This window comes from Panthera onca, chromosome C1 (assembly GCF_046562875.1).
Source record: "Panthera onca isolate mPanOnc1 chromosome C1, mPanOnc1 haplotype 2, whole genome shotgun sequence".
Lineage (NCBI taxonomy): Eukaryota > Metazoa > Chordata > Mammalia > Carnivora > Felidae > Panthera > Panthera onca.
This window is the reverse complement of record NC_138346.1, coordinates 33,338,861-33,356,956: the sequence shown is the minus strand read 5'-3', so window position 1 is coordinate 33,356,956 and position 18,096 is coordinate 33,338,861. Positions and strand designations below refer to the sequence as shown.

Sequence of the window (18,096 nt, the reverse complement as noted above, 5' to 3'; positions counted from 1 at the left end):
AATCTAAGTGATCAGCAGGACACGGTGAGCCCAGCGTCCTCCTATGCCGCCATCTTCTCCAAAGTCCATTGACGTTTAAAGTGAGGAATGAAAGATAGGAATTTATTGCCATTACGATGCTTTTGGAGTTGGAGTTTCTGGTGGTGTTCTCTGGTCCTTTCTAGTCTTTGTTCCTTTTGGTATTTCTTTCTTTTTTTTTCTTTGTTTCTTTTCTTTTCTTTTTTCTTTTCTTTTCTTTTCTTTCTCTTTCTTGCTTTCCTTTCTTTTCTTTCTCTCTTTCTTTCTCTCTTTCTTTCTTTCTTTCTTTCTTTCTTTCCTTTCTTTCTTTCTTTCCTTTCTTTCCTCTCCTCAGAGAGTCCCCCTTAAAATTTCTTCCAGGGCTGATTTAGTGGTCACTGATGCCTTTAATTTTTGTTTGAGAAACTTATGATCTCTCCTTCTATTTATGATCTCTCCTTCTATTTTGAATGACAGCCTTGCTGGATAAAGAATTGTTGGCTGCATATTTTTCTGATACAGCACATTGAATATATCCTGCCACTCCTTTCTGACCTGCCAAGTTTCTGTGGGTAGGTCTGCTGCAAACCTGATCTGTCTTCCCTTGTAGGTTAAGGACTTTTTTTTCCCTTGCTGCTTTCATGATTCTCTCCTTGCCTGAGTATTTTGTGAATTTGACTATGATATACCTTGTTGATGGTCAGTTTTTGTTGAATCTAATGGGAGTTGAGTCCTCTGTGTTTCCTGGATTTTGATGTCTGTGTCTTTCCCCTGGTTAGGGAAGTTTTCCACTATGATTTGCTCACATAACCCTTCTACCCCTGTTTCTCTCTTTCTCTTCCAAGACTCCTATGATTCTCATGTTATTCCTTTTTAATGAGTCACTGATTTCTCTAGTTCTTACATCGTGCTCTTTGCCTTAATCTCTCTTTTTTTCTGCTTCAATATTGTCCATAAGTTTGTCCTCTATATCGTCGGTTCTCTGTTCTGCGTCATACATCCTTGCCGCCGTGGCATCCTTTCAAGTTTGCAGCTCAGTTATAGCATTTTTTATTTCATTCTGACTAGTTTTTACTTCTTTTATCTTTGCAGAAAGGGATTCTAACCTTTTTTGATTCCAGCTAGTATTCTTGTTATTGTGATTCTAAATTCTGGTTCAGACATCTTGCTTGTATCTGTGTTGGTTAAGGCCCTGTCTGTCGTTTCTTCCTGCTCTTTCTTTTGGTGTGAATTTCTGCTAAATTCTGTGGTTCAGGTTGTGCAGATTGTTGTGCTAATCCTCAGATCAGTTTTCTAGGTGTGCAGGATGGTTTAGTGTTGATTTGCCTGTATTTCATGGTTGCGAGACACATAGAAAACTTCCATGTTGTTCCTCCATCTTGGTTCCTCCCCCAAATATTTTTTAATTTTTAAAGTTAGTAATATGTGTACTTTATTTAAAAACTTGTGCTCCATTAAGGGATTTAAAATGAAAACGTAGGGGCACCTGGGTGGCTCAGTTGGTTGAGCGTCCATCTTTGGCTCAGGTCATGAGCTCACAGTTTGTGGGTTTGAGCCCCGTGTCTGGCTCTGTGTTGACAGTGCAGAGCCTGGAGCCTGCTTCGGATTCTGTGTCTCCCTCTCTCTCTGCCCTTCCCCTGCCTTGCTCTCTGTCTCTGAAAAATAAACATTAAAAAAAATTTTTTTAATGAAAAGTAAATAATTTTCTCCATGGCCCCTTATTAACAATTGTTTGGATATTCTTGCAGAATTTTTATATAGGGATACACATACACTCATGCACACATACCCCAAACACAGTACATATATTTTATAAACTTTTGAAAAATTTAGTAGAATGATATACTGTATAGAAAGTTACACATTTTTACTGTTAATCTTGGAGAGTTTTTTATACATAGAGCTACCAGTCTTTTGGAAGGACTATATGTATTCTTAACTTGTTTTGAGGTATAACTGATTTACATCAAGTACACCTCACTCATTTTATTGAAATTGTACTTAATATGTAGATGTATCATGATCTGAAAAATTTAATGGATATGTAAACGAGGAGGTTGCAGGAGAGGTATATATGTGTATAAATACTTGAAATTATTTTCTTACAAAGTATGTATAATGTACCAAGGGTGATTCTAAATGCTCTGCATAGATACTTTTTAAACACTTTTTACAGCAATCTTAAAGTATCATAATTATCCCCATTTTACTGGAGAAACTGAAAGTATAGAGATGATATAAAGTGATACATGTGGTAAGTGATAGATTAAGGTTTTTAATCCATACAGTCTGGTGTCAGAGCCTCTGTTTTAACCACCATATTCTACTGGCTCATAGGAGCAACAGGTAAAATAGAAAGTACAGGCTGAGGCATATTTGGAGGAGTGTTCAAATGCCAGGTTAAAATGATAGATTTTATTTAGTGTGTTTTGTGGAATCATGAAAACTTTTGAGCGAATTGGTAACATAAACCAATGGTAGTAGAGTGTAGGATGGAGGGAGGGAGAAACTGAAGGCAGACTAGTTTGGTGCAGCTGTTAAAGCAAGAAGTGATGAAAGCTGTAGTAATGGATATGGAAAGGAGGGAATGACTAGAAAGGTATTGTCTTGTTTTGGTTAGGAGGGCTATAGGAGAAGAAAATGCTAAGTGATTTTGGGAGGCCAAGAGTGCTTCTACTTCAGGGCTTTTTCAACTTATTCTCCCTAGCTGGATCACTCCTCAGATGTCCTTGTCTCTCTCCTGTGTCGTTCTAAGTTCTCTATTCACAAGTCACCTTTCTAGAAAGGCTTTCCCTAATTTCTGTGTATAATGGCAAACCCCTACAGCATGCCCCCCAATTCTTTTGCCCCACTTGGTTTTTCTCTATTTTTAGTATGTAACATTATTTGTTAGTTTATGATTCACTTTCCGTATTAGAATATGTTTTCCAATAGCAGGGACCTTTCTCTTTTGTTCATTCCTCTATAATAGATACTTAATAAATGTTTTTTGAGTGAATGCTGTGGAAGGTAGGCAACATAGGATGAATGGAGAAGGCAATAGAAATGATAGGTTCAGGGGCATCTGAGTGGCTCAGTTGGTTAAGCGTCTTACTCTTGATTTCGGTTCAGGTCATGGTCTCACAGCTGTGGGATCAAGTCCTGCATTGGGCTCCCATGCTGAGAGCACAGAGCCTGCTTGGGATTCTCTCTCTCCCTTTCTCTCCTCTCTCTCTGCCCCTCCCTGCTTGTGTTTTCTCTCTCTCAGAATAAATAAACTGGAAAAAAAAATGATAGGTTCAGAATAGCTTGTGGGTCACCTCTAAGCATATATACGGCAGGCAGTTCTAAATTCATGTCTCATGCGAAAGAGAGAGAACAAGCTAATGGTATGGATTTTAATAAGCACAATATGTGTGTACTACTAATAGATATTAAAATTCTAAAGTACCTTTTGAAATATGAAGTTTAAGTTCTATTTACTTTTTGTATTTGTTCATTTACTGTCACTCTTTCAAGACTGCTATTAGCAAGTGTTTATTAGTTGCAGATGGATCTGTTTTAGTGTGGGGTGGGTTTTTGTTTGTTTTAAAGAGAAGTGAAACACTACAACTGGGAGCCCAGAAAGGAGCTATGGCATACTTCTGAACTAAGCATAAACTTTGTTTACAGCTGGCTGATACTGTATATGCTAGAGGGCTAAGTCCTTGTTTCGCCTTTTCTCTTACTGTTTGTTTTGGACTTGATTTTAGTGTAAAAAAGTTGCTAGAGCCAGCTTTAGAGTGAATTAAAGGTCAATCATTCCTTCATAAAGTTTTTACTTTATTTCTTTCTCTTCATAAGGAACTTTTATTAAAGGATCGTGTCTAACTTTTCACTTCCTATTCATGCCTCAGACTATCCAGTGTGACTTCTGCTTGTTGGCTTTATTGAAACAGCTTTTGAAGGGGGTACATGCTAGGTGTTTTATGTATTTCTTTCTGTTTTTTTTTTTTTTTTCTTCATTTTTTGAGAGAGAGACAAAGTGTGAGTGGGGGAGGGGCAAAGAGAGAGGGAGACACAGAATCTGAAGCAGGCTCCAGGCTCTGAGCTGTCAGCACAGAGCTCTACGTGGGGCTTGAACTCACAAACCGTGAGATCATGACCTGAGCCGAAGTCGGATGCTTGACTGACTGAGCCACCCAGGCGCCCCAGCGTTTCTTTCTTTTTAATCCTCATGGCACTCCGGAGGCAGTGTCTTTCTCAAACTACTCTTTCTTTGCAGGCCCCTGGAATATTCTTGTTTCCTAGGGTTCCAGTCAGTACTCACTTCTTGTTTAGTTTTGTTTGTTGTTGTTGTTGTTGTTATTGTTTATTTTGAAAGAGCCAGAGAGAGTAGGAGGGACAGAGAGGGAGGGAGAGAAAAATCCCACACAGACTCCATACTGTCAGCACACAGTCTGAAGTGGGGCTTGATCTCATGAACTGTGAGATCATGACCTGAGCCAAAATCAAGAATTGGACACTTAACTGACTGATGAATCACCCAGGCACCCCAATACTCACTTCTCTTATGCGTCATCAACTGTTTGTATACCAATAGCTTTTTTACACAGATTATTTACAGATTTGTCCTTCTGACACAGAACTCCAGACACACTCTGTAACCACACTAATGTATAAAACTGTCCATTAAGTCTCAATTTAGTATCCTATGCCTGTATGAAACTCAGTGGGTTTGAAACTGAACTAATTATATTATGGTTGCCTATGCCTGAAGCTTTTGGAACTAATAATACTAGATGCTATTTACTATGTCCTGGCTTTGTGCATAAGCATTCTCATTTAGTCCTCAGAGCAACCCTGTTTATTTTACAGATGCATTAAGAGAGGTTCAGAACAGTTAAGGACCTTAACCAGGTGGCAATATAGCTGATAGAGTTGGATTTGAACAGGGTCTAGATAGTTTCAAATGCCATATTCTTGCCACTCTGCTGCACTTCTGTCCGCCTCCCTTCACCATGAATACAGTGCACATAGACACCCCTAAGGACTCAGTACTATCGATCTCTTGAATTGCTCAGAAATATTTCATGTTTCTTGATTCTAGTTGTCTTGCTTACTTGGATTATTGCAGTCGCCACTTGATAAATCTTCCTGAATTAGTTTATTCTCCATCCATATTGCTGCCTAAAAATGTCTTCTAAAATGCAAATCTGGTCATGTCATTTCCCTTAAGAAATCTAAAATTTTTGGCATAGTGTTCAAGACCTTCTCTGGCCAATTCATAGTCATATTGCATGGTTCTTTTGTTTTAGTTATTATAAGGTATAAGGTTACATGTAGTTCCTAGAGCTATATTTCACCATCTCCCCCTACCCCCTCCTTTGGCATGTCCTTTCCTGTTCCCTCAGTGTCAAAATCCCCTTTTTAAGAGTTGGCTCAAGTGCCCCATCTGTCACAAAACCTCTGCTCTTCTAGGCATTTCCTTTTCCTCTTTCATTTGTGATTACTGCTACTTTGGTTGTACCTCTGAGATGGCTGTCAATTGGTTCCACTTTCTGGTATTCACACCCTTGTAAAATACCCTCCCCTTGAATATGAGGTGGACTTAGTGACTCAATTCTAATGAAAGAATATAGCAAAAATGATGGGACATCATTACTGAGATTATGTTACTGAAAAGTTGTCATTTGCATCTTGCCATCACTCGTTTATTTGCTCTCTGTGAGTCCTCATTCTTATGGGGTAGAAACTTGTTATACTTAAGTAGACCAAGGGAGAGGCCCAAGTGGAAAGAAACTGATGTCTGTGGCCAACAACAGTCAACAAGGATATGAGGTCTGCCAATAGTTCTGTGAAAGAGCTTGGAAGCAGATCCTTCTCCACTTAAGCCTTGATAACTGCAGCCCCAGATGATACCTTTGATTCCATCTTTGTGAGAGACCCAGAGTCAGAGACACTCAGTTAAATCAAATGTAGATTTATGAGCCATAGAATCTGTGAGATAATGAATGTGTGATATGTTAAGCCCAGTAAGTTTTAGAATAACTTGTTTTGCAACAATGATTGACTAATACAGATTTTGGTAACTGCAGATGGGGTGCTGCCATAACAAATATATGTGAAAGTGGGAATGGCTTTGGATTCAGGCAGTGAGTGGAGGTTATAAGAATATTGTATATCATGATGGAGCAGTTTCTTTGAACAGACTATACGTTTGGGCTTTGAGGAAGCTGCAAATGAGGGCTCAAAAAAAAATGAGAAATGTATTGTTGTAAACTGGAGGAAGGGGGTTCCTTGTTATATTGAGGCAGATATCTTAGTAACACTCTTGCCTTCAGTAACATGGAAAGTAGGAAATGTGCCTTATGAACTGGGCGATTTAGCTAAGCAGATTTCTAAGCAAAATGTTGAACAGATTTCTTCTTGCTCCTTCTTAGTAAAATGTGAGAGGTGCTCTATGAGCACAAAAGTCAAAGTCATTTAGTCTCTTCTTAATAATGTGGACATAATCACTTTTCCAGTATTTGTTATAGTATGTTGTATGTACCTAATTACCTGTATTTCTTAGTAGACTGTTAGTCCTGTGACAGGCCTTCTAATGTAGTAGTTAAAAAAAATAATTAATTAATTTATGAGAGACAGAATGAGACAGAGCACGAATGGGGGAGGAGCAGAGAGAGAAGGAGACACACAATCTGAAGTAGGCTCCAGGCTCTGAGCAAGCGTTCGGCACAGAGCCCCGCGTTGGGCTTGAACCCATGAACCGTAAGATCATGACCTGAGCCGAAGTCAAGACACTTAACCAACTGAGCCACCCAGGCGCCCCTAATGTAGTACTTTAGATCTTGCCCAGAGTCTAATTTTAAAGAGACTTAGTCTTAAGCCTTGGCTCTGCCTCTTTTTTTCTTTCTTTCCTTCCTTCCTTCCTTCCTTTCTTTCTTTTTCTTTCTTTCTTCCTTTCTTTCTTTCTTTCTTTCTTTCTTTCTTTCTTTATTTTTTTTGATTTTTCTAAATGTTTATTTTTAAGAGAGACAGAGCCTGAGTGGGGGAACGACAGAGATAGAGGGAGACACAGAATCCAAAGCAGGCTCCAGGCCCCAAGCTGTCAGCACAGAGCCCAACGCGGGGCTCGAACCCACAAACCTTGAGTTGATCTGAGCTGAAGTCAGACGCCCAACCAAGTGAGCCACCCAGGTGCCCCTCTGTCTCTTCCTTTGTAATGGTGACATGTTACTTAACTTTTCTAATGCTCGCTCAGTTTTGTCATATGGAGGGTGGGATTAATGCTGATAAACTCCTAAGGATTATGCGTTTTGACTTTGGTACTCACTACTATATCATCAGTACCTAGAAATGTCTAGTAATATGTGTTTAATAAAGGTTTATTGGATTAATGAATTGAGTATTCTTCACCTCAAAGTGTTACTGTGTAGTTTAAATGAGGTAATGTATGGAAATCAATTAGCATAATGCCTGATATAAATTGCTTAGTCAGTGTTAGTTGTATGTAGGTATTTCATTTTCTCATTTTTATTTTCACCTTTTTCCTCATTATTTATCTAGTTTTATGTGCATTAAAACTACCCCATGAATAAAACAATTCATTAACCAAAAGATTTGTTTATAGTTCTGGGTGATACCTCAGGAATAACTTGAGTTTAAAGTATGATTATTTGGAGAGGAAGAGATTTCTGCTTTTGACCATGAGGAGAAACCATTTCTGGACTTAACCTCCTTAGGTAAATAATGAGAAAATTGGATAAAAGATGTCAAACAACTATTTTTAGATATTGGACAACAGGCAGTGTGGGAATGTGATTCCTGAGAAGAGGGGAACAAGTAAGATGATTGCTATAATTGCCCTGTATTTCTGCTGGAAAACACATTTCAGAGCTTGGTGCAGGCAGGAGGAGTCTTGGTTGGTGCATGATATCTGGTTGAATTGATAAGATAGAGATTGTAGTTCAGGGAAGTTGAAGTGGCTGAAAATTGCTGCACAGAGTTTCAGAGAAGAGGGAGCTATGTGGAAAAAGAGTTCTAGAGATCTGCATAGGGGTTTTCTCTAGCCTTTATTAAAGGAGTGTGTAGAATGTGTGTATGTAGAGTAAAACTTTGTGAGACTGGACAAGGATTGACTGGAGAGCTGTAAGTTGAGTAATTTCCAGAGCTGGGGAATTGCTGAAGTATTGAGCAGACAGAGGTGAGACCTTTTTCATTACCTGGAATGTTCCATAGAGACCCCAACAGGCCTATGTCTTAGTAGTAGGGCTAAACTAGCCAAGAGTAAAATCTACCCACAGTCTATCCTAAAACTTAAACATAAACTTCAAAGATCAAGCTGATCCACAGGTTACTTAACTGACTTTCAGAACAAAGCCTAAAAATCTTTAAAGGAAGATAACAAAATCCAGACACTTAAAAGTATATCATTCTGTATAGCACCCAATAAAAAATTACTAGAATCCGGAAAACATGAACACCAGGAGAAAACTAACAGTGAAAACAGACTAAGATAATAAAGGTGGTAGAATTAGCAGACCAAAACTTTATAAATATGCTCAGTGTGCTCACATATTTAAAGGAAAACTGTAATGAGAAGAAAAAATAAGTTTAAAAAAGACTGAATGGAGTTTGTACAGATGAGAAATACACTAAGTGAAATGAAAAAATTAACTGAGATTAACATCAGTTTTTTTTAAATCTGATGAAGAAAAGATCAGTGAAGTTGAGGACATAGCAATAGAAACTACCCAAAAATTAAACACAGAGAAAAGAAAGGCATAAATAAATAAATGAACAGAACTTTTGTGGCCTGAGGTATAATATGGGTGTAATTTTACTCCAGAGCAAGGGGGACAGGGAAAAAAATTTTAAAGAAAAAGTGACTGAAAATTTCTCAACTTTGTAAACACTATAAACCTACTGATCCAGAGGGTTCAGTATCCCAAGCAGGATAAGCACAAAGAAGACCATAATCAAATGGCTGAAAGACAGTGGTAGAGAAAAAAGTTTAAAGCAGCTGGAGAAAAATGACAGAGGGACAAAAAAAATGATGGCAGATTTCTTGCTAGAAATAATATGTATCAACATAATGGAGTGACATCTTTCTTTTTTTTTTTCACTTGAAATTTACTTGACATGCAGTGTTATATTAGTTTCAAGGGTATAACATAGTGATTCAAGAATTCTGTACATTACACAGTTTCATTACTGTAAATGTATATTTACCATCTTTCACCATATAATAATACTAATGACTGTATTCCCTGTGCTTTACTTTTATCCCTGTGACTTATTTTATAACTGGAAGTTTATACCTCTTAATCTGATGGAATGACATCTTTTGAGTGCTGAAAGATAAAACTGTAAACTCGAAATTTTTATATCCAGCAAAAATATCCTTCAAAATGAATTTTCATATATACAAAATGATAGAATTATTTATCAGCAATCTGGCACTGCAAGAAATGTTAAAGCAGTTCTTCAGGTGAAAGGAAAATGAAACCAAATAGCAAATTGGGTCTATACAAAGAAATAAAGAACACTGGCAATAGTAAGTGTAAGTGAGAGAGAGAAAAGACTTTTTTTGTCATCATTTGATTTCTTTAGAAAATAATTGCTTTAAAGCTAAATAGTAATATCATATATGGGTATATAATGTATACATAAAGTACATGACAACAGTAGCACAAAAGACAGTAGGCAACAATTGAAACATGCAGCACTAAGAGTCTTCTGTTATATGTAAAGTGATATAATTTGAAGGTAGAGTGTGATAAAGTAGGATGCATGTTGTAAAACCCTACAGCAACCAAGCAAAAAGTAAAAGAGATATAGCTAATGTATCAGTGGAGTATATGAACTACTAAAAATACTCCAGCCAAAATTATTTAGGAAAAGAGGGAAAAAAAACCAAATGGAACAAATAGAAAATAAATTGGTATACACATAACAGTGTTAAATGGTCTAAGCACTTTAGTTAAAATACAGAGCTTATCAGACTGGAGCAAGATCCTATTATGTACAACCTAAAGACTTTAAAGAACCAGATAGGTTGAAAGTAAAAAGATGGGAAAATACACACTGTACAAAACTGAGTATAGAGTGTAAGAAAGCTAGAATATTAACTACTATTTAAAGTAGACTTAAGAATAAGGAAAAAGAGAGATATTTCATAATGACAAGAGGATCAATTTATCAGCAACGTGTTCTTTAGGTGTGTATGTTTCCATTAGGAAAGCCTCAAAATTCATGAAGCAGAGGTCAACATTCCTTTCCTAGTAATTGATAATACAAGTAGACAGAAAATAAGTAAGCAGTTAGAAGACTTAAGCAACATTATCAAGAAACATAACCTAATTTACATTTATAGAGCATGTAATAGTAGCACAGTACACATTCTTTTCAACTACACATGGAACATTCACCAAGATATACCATATGAACCATAAAATAAGTCTCATTTACTTCAAAAGAATGAAATCATATAGAAGTGTTCTCTGAGCATAACAGTTAAATTAGAAATCAGCAACAGCTATATGGAAAGTATTTGGAAATTGAAAAAACAATTGTAAATAATCCATGGATCAAAGAAGAAACCACAAGGGAAATTAGAAAAAAAAAATTTTTTTTTTTAGTTTATTTTGAGAGAGAGAGCAAGGGAGCCAGGGGAGAGGCAGAGAAAGAGGGAGAGAGAGAATCCCAAGAAGGCTCTGCACTGACAGTGCCCACTGATGTGGGACTTGAGCTCACAAATCATGAGATCATGACCTGAGCCAAAAATCAAGAGTTGGATGTTTAACCAACAGTCACCCATGTGTCCTGGGAAATTAGAAAATATTTTGGATTGAATGGTAATGAAAGCAACATAAACTCTTTGGGATACAGCTAAGACATGCTTAAAGGGAAATGTATAGGTTTTTTGTTTTGTTTTGTTTTGTTTTTGCGGGGGGTGGGGATGTATAATTTTGAAAGATGCTTGTATTAGAAATGAAGAAAAATTTAAAATCAGTAATTTTCTAAGCGTTTATTTTAAGCTAGAAAAAGAAGAGCAAATTAAACAGAAAGTAGAAGGAAGGAAATAAAACTGAAATCAGTGATTTAGAAAATTGATAAAATAATTGAGAAAAATCAGTGAAATCAAAAGCTGGTTCTTTGAAAGGATATATAAAAATGATAAAACTTTAGATTGATGAAGGAAAAAAAGGTACAATTAACAGTGCCAAGAATGAAAGGGTATTACTACAGATCATGCATAAATTAAAAGTATAATAAAGGATCATTGTGGACTTTATGCCAGTAAATTCAACGATTTAGATGAAGTAGACAAATTCCTTAAAAGAGACAAACTACCAAAACTGACACAAGAAGAAATAGAAAACCTGAATATCCCTTTAACTATCCTTATATCTATGAAATAAATTGAATTTGTAATTAAAAACTCATAAAAAAAATGGCCAGATAGTTCAAATGTGAATTATATCAAAATTTTAAGAAAAAAATAATGATGATTGTCCCTAAACATTTTCAGAAAATAGGAGAGATTTTTCCCAGCTCATTTTATAAGATAGTATAACACCAATATCAAAGCCATATAAAGCCATTTTAAGAAAACTACACAACAGTATCCTTCATATACAAGCATAAAACTCCTTTACAAAATATTATCAAGTCAAATCCAGCAGTATAAATATGATGATATATCAGGATTAAGTGGAGTTTATGCCAAGTATATAAGTTTAACAGTAAAAAAAAAAAAAAATACAGTCCTTACTATTCAGAGATTCCACATTTGAAAATTTGCCCACTAGCTGAATTTTATTTGTAACTTAAAAATCAATACTTGTGACACTTGGGATCACTTGCAGACATTTAATGACAAATTTGAGTCACCCAATACACATATTCCCTACTGAGGTCAAAGCTCTCTGCTTTCTTTCAGCTCTCCTATTGTAAACAAGTATTCTTTTCACAGTATATTTAGTGTTACATTTTTCCCATTTTTTGCTTTTTGCTTTTTTCTTTAAAATGGCCTCCAAGTGTAGTGCTGATGTGCAGTCTTGTCTTCCTAATCACAAGGTCATTATGTGCCTTATGGAGAAAATATGTGTGTTAGATAAACTTTGTTTAGGCATGAATTATAGTGATGTTGGCCATGATTTCAGTGTTTATGAATCAATCCTGTGTATTAAATAAGGTGTCTTTAAACAGAAACACTTAAAGCTGTTTATTAATTATTACAAATGTTGTAATCAGAGGCTCATAGGGGTCTAAACTTGGGTATCCACTAGGAACAGTGGTTCAGTGTTCACAATTTCAGTGTTCATTGGAGACTTTATAGTACATAATTACCATGAATAATGATACTTGACTATTTCACCCTGTTATCTAAGGGCAAAGAAGGAAAATCACTGTTATCTCAGTTTATGCAGAAAAATGTGTTTGACAAAATTAAACATCCTTGTTAAAAACTCTCAGGAAACTCAGAATAGAAGATAACTTCATTAACTAAAGCCTGCTTTATTGTCTTATATATAAGCGTATAATATATGTTTATATATAATAGCCTATAGCTGTGTTAGCCTACAGCTAACATCTTTCTTTACTCAAGATCAGGAATAAACTAAGTATTTTACCTCCTATGACTCCTATTCTGGTCTTAAAATTTACATTAAAAATACATGAAATTTGATTTTTTATTATTAAATTTTAGAATTATACAAAATTGCAAAAACCTAAAATTTATATTGAAATGCAGGTAGACAAACAGTATTGAAAAATAGCAACTTAAAGTTGAAGAACTTGTACTGTACTGCTTGTGGACAGAGATATAGATCAGTGGAGCAGAGTAGAATATCCAGAAATAGCCCATATATTTCAGTAAAGATTCCTTAAGTTAGTTCTGTGGGGGCAAATATAATATTTTCAACAAATGGTTTTGGAATAAATGTGTGGGGTGGGGAGTGATAATCCTTGATCAGATTATACACAAAAATGAAATCTAAATTGATCAAAGATCTAAATTTGAAAGCTAAAATTGAAAAATGTCCAGAAGATGACTTAGAAGCAAATCTTGATCTTAGGGTAGGCAAAGATTTCTTAGGAAGTAAAAAACACAAACTGTTAGAAGTAGCTGATAAATTTATTATAGTGAAATTAAAAATTGCTTTTCAGAAAACACCATTAAGAAAAGGAAAAGACACACCTCAGACTAGGCAGAAATTTTCAGCTACATATATTTGACAGAGGACTTGGATCCAAAATAAAGGCATACCTTGGAGATTTTGCAGGTGTGGTTGCAGACCATCCCCATAAAGTGAATGTTGCAATAAAACAAGTCAGATTAGTTTTTTGGTTTCCCAGTGCATATAAAAATTATGTTTGTGCTGTACTGTAGCTTATTATTAAGCTGTGCAATAATATTATATATTTTTTTAAAGGTACATAATTGAAAAATATTAAAAATTTTTTTTCAAGTTTTATTTATTTTTGAGAGGGAGAGCATGAGTTGGGGAGAGGCAGAGAGAGAGGGAGACACAGAATCTGAAGCAGGCTCCAGGCTCTGAGCTGTCAGCACAGAGCCCGACGCGGGGCTTGAACTCACAGACCGTGAGATGATGACCTGAGTTGAAGTCGGACGCCCAACCGACTGAACCACCCAGGCGCCCCTTGAAAAATCCTTTATTGCTAAAAAATGCTAACCACCATCTGAACTTTCAGAGTCATCATCTTTTTGCTTGCTTGATGTTAATGGCTGCTAACTGATCAGGGTGGTGGTTGCTGAAGGTTGGGATTGCTATGGAAATTTCTTAAAGTAAGTGCTTCATTGATTGACCTTTCCTTTCATGAATGATTTCTCTGTAGCCTGTGATGCTTTCTGATAGCAGTTTTACCCACAGTAGAACTTTTTTCAGAATTCAAATCAAACCCTGCTGCTGCTTTATCAACTCCGTTAATGTAATGTTCAAATTATTTTGTTGTCATTTCAACAGTTTTCATAGCATCTTCACTAGAAGCAGATTCATCTCAAGAAACTACTTTCTTTTCTCATCTGTTCAAGTTTTATAAAATTGCAGCAAATTAGTCATATCTCCAGACTCTACTTCTAATTCTGGTTTTGCTCTTTCCACCATATCTGCAGTTACTTCCTCCACTGAAGTCTTGAGTCCCTCAAAGTCATCCATGAGGGTTAGAATCAATGTCTTGCAAACTCCTGTTCATATTGATATTTTGACCTCTTCCCATGAATCACAGATGTTCTTCATGGTGTCTAGAATGGTGAATTCTTACCAGAGGTTTTCAATTTTACTTTACTCACATCCAACAGAGGAATCACCATCTAGGCAGCTATAGTGTTATGAAATGTATTTCATAAATAATAACACTTGAAAAGTCAAAAAGACTCCTTGATCCATGGGCTACAGAATGGATGTTGTGTTAGCAGGCATGAAAACATTAATCTCATTGCCTATTTCCATCATAACTCTTGGGTGATCAGGTGTATTCTCAGTGAGCAGTAATATTTGGAAAGGAGTTTTGTTTTGTTTTTTTTCCTGAACAGTAGGTCTCAACAGTGGGCTTAAGATATTAAGTAAACCATGTAAACAGATATGCTGTTATGCAGGCTTTGTTTTTCCATTTATAGAGCACAGGCAGGGTGGTTTAGCATAATTCTTAAGGGTCCTAGGATTTTCAGAATGGTCAGTGAGCATTTGCTTCATCCTAGTTACCAGCTACATTAATTCCTAACAAAGACAGTCAGCCTCTCATTTGAAGATTTGAAGCCAGGCATGGACTTCTTCTCTCTAGCTGTGAAAGACCTAGATAGCATCCTTTTCCTGTATAAAACTGTTTTATCTACGTTGAAAATCTGTTGTTTTGTATAGCCACCTTCATTAATTATCTTAGGTGGGTCTTCTGGATAACTTGCTGCAGCTTTTACATCAGTACTTGCTGTTTCATCTTGCACTTTATGTTATAGAGATGGCTTCTTTTTTTCTTTCTTTTCTTAAACATTATTTTTATTTATTTGCTTTTTAAGTAGACTTCATGCCCAATTGGAGCTCAAACTAATGACCCTGAGATCAGGAGTTGCACACTCTACCAACTGAGCCAGCTAGGGGCCCCAATATGGCTTCTTTTCTTAAACCTCGCAAACCAATCTCTGCTAACTTCCAACTTTTCTTCTGTAGCTTCCTCACATCTTTCAGCCTCCATAGAATTGAAGAGAGTTAGGGCCTTGTCTGGATTAGTCTTTGGCCTAGGGGAATGTTGTGACTGGTTTGATCTTATATCTAGACCACTATAACTTTCTCCATATCAGCAGTAGGGGTGTTTGGCTTTCTTATTATTCATATGTTCACTGGAGTAGCACTTTTAATTTTCTTTAAGAATGTTTCCTTTGCATTCACAACTTGGCTAACTGGCATAAGAGGACTATCTTAGCGTATCTAGGCTCTGGACATACCTTCCTCACTAAGCTTAAACATTTCTAGCTTTTGATTGAAAGTGAGAGATCACATGGAGGCCGTTGTAGAATTATTAATTGGTCTAAGTTCAATATTGTTGTGTCTCAAGGAAGGCTCAAGGAGAGGAATAGAAAGGGGGAACCTGCTGGTCAGTGGAGCAGTCAGAGCACAAACAACATTTATCAACTAAGTTCATTGTCTTATATGGGTGTGGCTTGTGGTGCCCCAAGACAATTACAATGATAATATCAAGGATCACTAATCATGGATCATCATAACAAATTTAATGATGAAAAAGTTTGAAATACTGAGAGAATTACCAAAATGTGACACAGAGGCATGAAGTGAGCAAATGCTGTTTGAAAAATGGCACAGACTTTTTCAACTCAGGGTTGCTACAAACCTTCAATTTGTAAAAAAAAAAAAAAAAAAATCAAATCTGTCAAATGCATTAAAGCAAAGTGCAATAAAATCAGGTCTGAAATAAAATTTCCAGAGACATTTTGAGGGAAAGAGGGGAAGAGAGAGAGTGAGTGTTGTGTGTGTGTGTGTGTGTGTGTGTGTGTGTGTGTGTGCGTGCGTGTGCGCGCGCGTGTGTAGGAAGAAGTTTAGACAGTGGATAAATAGGCATATACTTTTATAAGAATTTAATCATACTATGCATAGTATTTAACATAAAATTAACTGTTTTACTTAAAAATAATGAGAAAAGGAAGCTAAAATGAAACTGAAGGAACCTCCTTTAAATGTTTCTTCAACAGAAGAAAAGATCTCTATAAAAGAGAGATCAGGAGTAATATTTAAAAATACTGGTAATGTATAAAAAATATAAATTGCCAGTAAAATCTGAGTATTTTATAACTTAGTAATCAAAATGCAAATAAAAAGGTATTTTTAATCTTTTTTTTAGATTGGCAGAAAATGATAAAGTACACTGCAGAACGTGGGTAAATGAGTATTCTTGTGAGGGCAAAATCCTTTCTGGTGGAAGGCAGTGTGGCAGTACTTAAAATTTTAATATATGTGTATCCTTGGATATATAATTTGACGTCTAGAAATTTTTTCACAAAGAGATAATTAAATGTAAAAAGATATCGATCTGCCTCTAGAAATGTCTGTCATTATGGGATTAAGTTAAGTATATCCATTCAATATGATAGTATACAGCTATTAAAAATGGTGATGTATTATAGATTTATATTTATTGCAATGGAAATAGGTCCTCAACAAGCTCATTTTATTTCTCAACAATAAGTAATAGCATGCCTAATGGAGCCTTACTTATATAAAATGTGTGTGTGAATGGTAGACAAATTTCTGAGATAAATACTCACTAAAATGGTTATCTCTGAGTGGTGTCCTATTGGCATTTATTTGTGTTGTTAGATTTCTTTACAATAAGTATTTTATCATTTTTGTATTTGAAAAAGGTGAGACTTTTTTTTTCCCTCACTGAACAAATGAATATGAATACAACCTTTAAGCAGTACCTGATTAAGTTCTACAAATAGCTAAATCTAACAAGGTCTATAGAATCTGTTAATATAATACCCAGGGGCTGTGCTTTGGGATGCTCTACTGTTGCCGTTGAAGTTACTCAGGAACCAACAGAACTGGTCACAGATAGTTGGGGAGTTCTGAACTTTAGAGCCCAAGGCATTGACTGCTGTTTTTAGTGCCACACCCTGCTGTAGTTAACTTCTTTAAAGACTTGATTGTTAAAAAACAAAGTTAAGTTTGAACCTTTGTTTTGTTGTTTTGATTTAGTTTTATTTTTAGCTTCATTTACATATAATTGACAAAGTTTTAACATATTTAAAGTGACTTGGTGTATGTATACATTGGATTCCTCTAATCTGTTTAAATAACATTCATTATCTCACATATGTATCTTTTCATTTATGTATTTATTTATTAATGTTTTATGTATTTTTGAGAGAGAGAGAGAGAGAGAAAGAGTATGAGTGGGGGAGAGGTAGAGAGAGAGAGGGAGACAGATTCCAAAGCAGGCTCCAGGCTCTGAGCTGTTAGCACAGAGCCCAATGCAGGGCTCGAACCCCCGAACTGTGAGATCATGACCTGAGTTGAAGTCGGGCACTTAACAGACTCAGCCACCCAGGAGCTCCTTTAAAGTTCTACATGAAGTAAATTTAATTGTACAATACAATGATAATTAAGTGTAGTCACCATGTTATACGTTAGATCTTCAGACTTTATTTATTTATTGTGCAGTTGAAAGTTTGTACCGTTTCATCAACTTCTCCCTATTTTCCCATGCCTTGGCAATCACTTTTCTTTTTCCTTTTTTTTTTTAATTTTTTTTTTTTTTTTTTTTTTGAGAAAGAGAGAGAGAGAGCAAGGGAGGGGCAGAGAGAGAGAGAGAGAGAGAGAGAGAGAGGGAGAGAGACAATCCCAAGCAGGCTCCACACTGTCAGCACAGAGCCTGATGCCTGGCTCGAACTCACAAACCATGAGATCATGACATGAGCCAAAACCAACAGTTGGATGCTCAACCACTGAACCACCCAGGTGCCCCCTGGCAATAATTTTTCTATGAGTTTGACTTTTTTCTTTTTTTTTTTAAAGATTCCACGTGAAAGTAATACCAGGAAGTATTTGTCTTTGTTGTTTTACTTTGGATTAACAAGAGTGTGGTGCACGCTTGCCC

At 36.0% G+C, this 18,096-nt stretch overlaps 1 protein-coding gene across 1 annotated transcript in view; it reads left to right on the top strand.

Annotated features, from left to right (window-relative positions):
- Window positions 1-18,096, top strand: part of FAM117B (family with sequence similarity 117 member B) — a 95,080-nt gene that overhangs the window by 33,705 nt on the left and 43,279 nt on the right. The window lies entirely within an intron of this gene.